A 7,637-nucleotide genomic window follows, 5' to 3' on the forward strand; every position below is an offset into this window, starting at 1 on the left:
TATGTATTTTATGTAATGCTTGTGTTTTAGCTATATTGTAGAAATAAAATTGTTGTTGTTGTTGTCGCTGGAAGGAAGCAGTTGGCAGCATGAGCTTTCGTAGGCTTCAGCCTACTTGCTCAGATGCGTTTACACTCGTCCCTTCGCAACTTTTGCGGCTTTGATTATTGTTCACGGATTTTATTAGGATGTGTTCTCTCTAGGCATATCTAGGTCCTCCAACACAACTCTGTGGTCAACTTTAAGCAAACGTCGCACTGAAGGAGCTAGAGATTCCCAGAGAGGACGCTCTATTATGCCTTTGGAGCGCCTCCAGCACAATTCTGTGGTCAATGTCTGGCAGTAATTGAGCACAGAGTTGCCCTGGAGGACCTAGAGATTCCTAGAGAGGTGTCCTCTCAGGTAAAAACACAGTGTTTTTGTTGTTTGCGGTTTTCCCACATTCACTGGGGTCCTGTGCTCCTAAGCCTAGCGACTACGGAGGGACGGGTGTAGTCCGACTCAAGATGGTTTTTTAACGGGGATGGCTTTTGCGTGGTTTCATCCAAGAAAACAGTCAATATTTCCTTCATCTCCCTACTCTCTCTTTCCCTCGACAGATCATTCAGGTTTTGTTTAAAACCAAGCATCGCAATGAGGATGGACTTGTTATGGGAGATTTATCCCAACATCAGAGTTTGGAAAAGTTCGGTCTTGGAAGAAAAAGACTATCTGTTGTTGATTATGTTGAGACTAACTGAAATAAACTAAGTACGTAGAGAGATCTTGTAACACCTTTGAGACTTACTGACAGAAAGAAATTGGCAGCATGGTTTTTCATAGACTTCAGTCTACTTCCTCAGATGCATTCCCCAAATTATTATTATTATCATCCCATCTTAGCCATATACATCCAGTGTGCAAGTCACAAACTCTCAGCCTCAGGGGAAGCCAATGGCAAGCCTCCTCTGAACAAATTGTGCCAAGAAAACACCATGATAGGTTTGCCTTAGGGTTGCCAAAGGGAAAAAATTAAAGGCACACAACAACAACAAAAAGTAGATCTATCTGGATATGGTGTTTAGTGTGTGTAATTTGGACACAAAGGCAGCAAATGTGTGCTCCATTGCTTTCACTGATCTGGGGAACCTGTGCCTCTCCAGTTGCTTTGGACTACAGTTCCCATTGTCCTCTTGGCTTTGCTGGCTGGGGATTCTAAATGTCCCAAATATCTGATGCCCCAAAGCATTCCCCACCCTTGTTTTAGAAGTGTGATTTTTCAAAGCTTTTGTGTGAGCAATGCCTGGAATGTATTGTCATATAGATTGAGAAATGCAAACACACACACACCCTCTCCTTGGAATAAAGAGCAAACTAAATGCAGTTTGTAAGTAAATTAGCATACAAATAAAGGCTAGTTTTGTACCTTTAGTGTTGAAGGTTTAAGGTACTCTATGTTACAGATTAAACCAGAGACGGGGGGAAGGTGTTATGATGAATTGTAACTAGGACTTCTCTTTAGCTAATCTGGCTAGACTTGACACAACTTGATCAGCTTTGCCAATTTCTGGGGAATTTAATTAATTTCTTTCCGGGGATTGATACAATATGCAACAATATCAGCAGGAACACACATTCCCTTTCTTGGGAATGTAACCAGCAAATACAGTTGGCCCACCACTTTTGTGGATTTGACTTTTACAGATTTGATTATTTGCAGTTTTGATTAATATGTCCTCTCTAGGAATCTCTAGGTTCTCCAGTGCAATTCTGCCAGACGTTGACCATAGAGTTGCGCTGGAGAACCTAGAAATTACTAGAGAAACCCCTTCTCTAGGCATCTTAGGTCCTCCAGCATGATTCTGTGATCATCTTCTGGCAGATGTTGACCACAGAGGTGCATTGGGGGACCTGGGGCTTCCTAGAGATGTGTTCTCTTAGCTAAAAAGAAGAGTGTTTTTTATTTGTGTTTTTCCACATTCACAGGGGTCCTTCACCCCTAACTCCTGCAAATGTGGAGGGATCACTGTAATTTACTAAACAACTCAATAAATAATACATAAGGCAGACAAAACTTTCCCCCTAAGAAAGAACAGTCAGCAGAGAGAAAGTTGATCAGCTCTGCTTTCGAAAATATCCTTTAGAAACCTCGTAACCACACAGCCATACAAGGTTGTGTTTTATATAATGTAAAGGATAATAAGGGTGGGAGTAAAGCATGTAAAGACAGAAGTTGTTTATCAATTGACTGTCATTTCATAACCTGATTTTCCTTCAGTCCCCCAATTTCTAGAATTGCAAATGAGTGAAAATAGTTCACACCTAAAATTCATCTACCTGCTGTGTTTGCATTCCCTCAAAAACTCTTCCCCTTTTCTTTGGATGCCTCAAACCAATGTATAAATGTGCAATAGAGGTTTGAAGTTATTGCACCACTAGAAATTTGAGGGGGGGGGATCCATTGATCACAAGATGGCTGGAAGATTTCCCCTCCTTCCCTTAGAAAAACCAGCTGAACTATATACCTGCCTCTTGAAAAATGGCCGTTTGGATCTTGGTCCAGCTTTTCACAAGTGCAGTTGCCCTTGCAGGAGGATGAAGGAGAAAGTAAGAGGTCTGAGGTTTATTTTGAAGGAAAAGGTGATGAAACAGTCTGTTTCCACACCAGTGAAAATCACTTGGGAAGGAACTGAGCAACTAGGCCTGATCCCATCAGTGGTGCGGTAGAGCTGGAGGTCAGAAGGTTGAAAGGCTGGGACTTTTCTGTTAGCAGGGGTGTTGGCATTATCTGCACACACACACACACACACACCTTGGACTCCTTTCTTTTCTCTCTCAGCTTTTCAGCAATCTTTACAGTGCCAGGAGAGGAAAAATGGATTGAGCATGAAGGCTTCTTGAGACATTCAGTGTCCTCTGCCTACAAAGGGGCCTGTGGCCTCACAAAAGATGGAGACATATTAGATTGCAAAGGAAGTATCTTTTTGTGTTGCAAATGGAAGTTAAATTTCCTGGACGTTGAGAATCTCCTAGTAGCCACATGCCCACAAAAAGGAGAGGCCAGGCTGCATGAATAACCCCTCCATGCCATCTGAATTGAGCATTTAGCAATAGCATTTACATTTCTATACTGCTTAATAGTGAACTCGGCACTCTTTAAGTGATTTACAAGCTGTAAACGAATTGAACTGAGTACAACAACAACAAAGTGAAGGCTTATGACTAACATCTTCAAATGTTTTTTCTCCTGTGTTGTTTTTAACAACTTACATAATGAAGAAGCCAGTGGAGCTTCAAAAGTTTGGAATATGTATATTGTGCATTTTGCTCGGTCCAATAAAGTTTTTCACTCTTTGGTGGATTTTGGATGTTTTCCCAGTTAGTGATATATTGTTATGAGCTATCCCAGTTGTAATACAAATGCATTCTAGAGTGACTTTGTCTAGAATGGGCAAGGAAGATCTATCAGCTTTTCAGAAGAGCTGTTTGTTCTTTGCTAACTGCCCTCAAGTCAGTGCATGAGAAATCTCCAAATCTCCCTACCATCAACAGACCTATTCAGGTCTTGCAAATTCAGAGTCCAGGTTTCCTTGATTGAATCTATCCACCTGGAATGAGGTCTTCCTCTTTTCCTACTGCCTTCTGCCTTACCAAGCATCATTGTCTTTTCTCGTAAGTGATCTCTTCTCGTGATATGGCCAAGGTCTCAGGGGTTATCTACGCATTTTGTGTTACAATGCGACTATCCAAATAGACTATGCCCACAAGTGTCAGCACTGTGATGGAGTCAATGAAGCAGATGTATTCAAAACACATATAAGACATGCAGAGTTTATCCCAGGTCTATCCGGATCAGTTATTCACAGCAAACAATGCAACAAATCTTTCAGGAAAACTTGGGGGGCATGGGACAAGATCAATTATCCCAGGTTTTGCAGATCTTTTGAAAAAAACCTTACTGTATATACTCATGTATAAGTGTAAACATTTAGGTTAAAAAATTGACCCCAAAAACCTGACACGACCTATCCACACATCAATGTAAGTACTGTACTTATATATGTGTGTGTGTGTGTGTATACATATGTAACTATCCCCTGGTGAATGAAAAAAGTTTAATCTACCCTGGAAGCACTGACCCTCTTCTACAGTCTCAATCCATCCAGACTTTTCTATGGCGGGTTACAGACCGCCCATTTGGGGCAGGCTGCACCCGCCCCTTCCCCCAGTGTATCGGGGCCTCAGTGGCCAGAACGGCAGCCGCTGAGGCCCCAATCCGCTGCTTTTCAGGCTGCGGGGAAGCAGCAAAAGGCCCCTTCCCCGCAGACTGGAAAGGGGTGTCCTTGGGGCTTCAAGCCCCAAGGACACCCCACAGCGGTGGGGAGAAGGAGAAAGGGGCCGCTTGGCTCCTTTCTCCCTTGCTTCGCTGGGCACAGCCGTCTGAAGGCTGCGCCCAGCGACGCAAAGTGGCGCCGCAAACCAGGAAGGAGCTCTGAAACGGAGCTCCTTCCTGGTCCGCGGAAAGGGCGCACTAAGTGCCCTGGCGCGGACCGACGATGTCACGTCCGTGCCACCCCGTATAGAGGTGGCACGGTCGTGACGTCGTCATGGCGGCCCCCATGTGGAAGGGGAGCCGCCATTTTGTACGGACTCAGTCCGTACTAGGGTTAGGGGGGTGCGGAAGCACCGCACCTTCCTAACCTTAGTACGAACTGACTCCGTACTTTAATGGCGGTGTGTAACCCGCCTATAAGCACAAATAGTTATGCCTGTAGGTGTTTGGGTATTGTTTTCCTTTGCTTTGTCCTTCACATCCTTCATTACATGCCCCTAAGTTTTACTCTCGACTTATCCATGGGTCATATCAAAAGCCATAATTTTGGCCCCCAAACCTACCCTCAACTTTTACATGAGGTCGACATATAGTCGAGTATATACAGTAATCAGATGCATTTGAAATTCTTGAGAGCAACACAGATTCAATGCACCTTCTGCCAGGATTATTTCCACCATATGAATAACCCCTCAGTTTAGTCATCTTGTCTTCTGGGGAGAGTTCAGACTTGATTTGTTCTAGAACTCATTTATTTGTCGTTTTAGCAGTCCACAGTTTCCGTAGAACCTTTTCTTCCTGCCAGCTTTCCTCACTGTCCTGTTTTCACAACTGTACACAAAAATTGGAAATATGTTGGCATGGACAAACCTAGATTTAGTGTTCAACGATGTATTTTTACACTTCGGGATATTGTCTAGTTCTTCATGGCTGCCATTCCAGTTCCTAGTCTTCCTCTGATTTCTTGGTTGCAGTCTCCATTCTGATTAATGACTGAGCCAAGGTATGGAATATCTTTTAACTACAGTACTTCAATGCCTTTATTGTCTGCTTTAAAGTTATATAAATCACCCGTGATCATTCTTTGTTTTCTTAATGTTCACCTGTAAACCTCCCTTTGCACTTTCTTCCTTGACTTTCTTCAGTATTATTTCCAAGTCTTTGCTGTTTTCTGCTTCTAGTAGAGTATCATCTGCAAATCTTAAACTGTTGGTGTTTCTTCCTCCAATGTGCACACACCTTTCTTTCGAGTGTAATCCTGCTTTACATATATGTTCAGCATACATATTATATAATAATAATAATAATAATAATAATAAAACTTTTATTTATACCCCGCTTTTTCTGCTACAGGAGCAATCAAAGCGGCTTACATGATTAAAAGATAGTTAATATACACTACATATAGTCTGTACAGTACTATATCTAAACCTGTCTCCCTTAAAAAAGGATTAAACACATTACAGTTTAAAATCAATTGTTTAAAAAACTGATAATAGCTGTTGTGTGCCTCCAAGTCATTTTTGACTTGTGATGACCCTAAAGCAAATCTATCATAAGGTTTTCCTGGCAAGTTTCTTCAGAGAGGGTTTCCCATTACCGTCCTCTGAGGCTGAAAGAGCGTGACTTGCCCAAAGTGCCCCAGTGAGTTTTTATGCTTGAGCAAGGAATCAAACCCTAGTCTCCAAACTGATGATAAATAAAGCCTTGCCGGAACCCTTTGCCAACTGAAAACCATTCCATTTCTCTGTATTCTGTTCTGATGGTAGCCACTTGTCCTGAGTACAGGACAATTAAATGTTGTGGCATACCCATTGCTTAAAAAGTGATCCACAGTTTTTCATGATCAACATAATCAAAGCCTTTGCTATAATCTGGAAAACATAGTCTGACCTTTTTTTCTGAAATTCTTTGCTGTGCTTTGTTATTCAACATAGATGATTCCTAGTGCCTCTTCAATTGGACATATGGCATTTTGCATTCCATATAGGATCCAGCATGGTATAGTGCTTTGAATGTTGGACTAAAAATCTGGTGACCAGGGTTTGATTCCCTACTTGGCCATGAAAAATGACCTAGGGCAAGTCACATGCTCTCAGCCCCAGAGGGAAGCAATTGCAAACCTTCTCTGAATAAATCTTGCCTAAGGAAACCCCATGATAGGTTCACCTTAAGGTCTGAAACAACTTGAAGGTACACAGCACACAACAACAATACATGGTAAAAGTCTTTATTGTAGAATTTTAAACATCACTTGCTTTCATGGGAAATTAATGCAGTGGCCCTGTGGTTACTACAATACCTGGTGTTCCCTATCTTGGGGATTAGAATGTATTTTGAGGTTATTGTAATCTGTGGGCCACTGGTTTTTTAAAAAGGCTTACTAAATGTGTTTTTCCAAAGTTTGTGCCTTATGCTTTCTTCCACAGAAACATAATTTAAAGACTATGGCCATATTGTGTTCTATTCGGAAACAAATTATTCTTTACTATGTCACTGTTGTGTGCTTTCAAGTCATTTCCAACTTATAGAAATCCTAAGGTGAACCGAACCTATCATGGAGCTTTCTTGGCAGAGGGGGTTTACCGTTGCCAACCTCTGAAGCTGAGCATGGCTGAGAGAGTGTGACTTACTCAGGATCACCCAATGGATTTCATGGCCAAGCAGGGACAGCTGTTAACACAACAATGCTATCTAGTATTCAAAAGCCCCTCTGCCTGGGAACAGAGACCCAGCTCACTACATATAAATTTCAGTCTCCAGTATATGTGCAAGCATGTGTGTATGCTATATGCATGCACATATACTGGATATATGCACATGTGCAGCCTTGAGCTGCCATCACATAAAGCCAGGGTGACCAGATGTCCTAACTGGAAAGGAGGACAAGGCACTGAATAAAGTAGGACATTCAAGGAAAACCGGATGTTACCAAATAAAAGCTAAAACCACGTATATCAATATAAATGCATGTTTCTTAGTTGTGCTCCAAATGGAGGACATTTTGAAATTCCTCCTGGACAGAAGGTTGAAATGTAAGGCTTGTCCTGGAAAAGGAGGACGCCCGGTCACCCTGCACACAGCCCTCAGGTCAGGATCCACAATGTATTGCATCCTATTTTAGAAACATTGAGGCTGAAGCCATCGCTGCTGCAGTTCCAGTGCAAAAGGTTAAAAGAGCTGCTGTTTGAGCACTTGGCCACCAAGTGGCAGCAGAGAGACTGACATAGAAACTGCTTTTGCATCCGGAATCCAATAAAAAAATTTACCAAACAGTGATATATTTATTGGATCAACCAAAATGCACAATATCCATGTTGCAAGC

This window comes from Sceloporus occidentalis, unplaced genomic scaffold, assembly GCF_023333645.1.
Source record: "Sceloporus occidentalis isolate IW3139 unplaced genomic scaffold, rSceOcc1.0.p SCAF_14, whole genome shotgun sequence".
Lineage (NCBI taxonomy): Eukaryota > Metazoa > Chordata > Lepidosauria > Squamata > Phrynosomatidae > Sceloporus > Sceloporus occidentalis.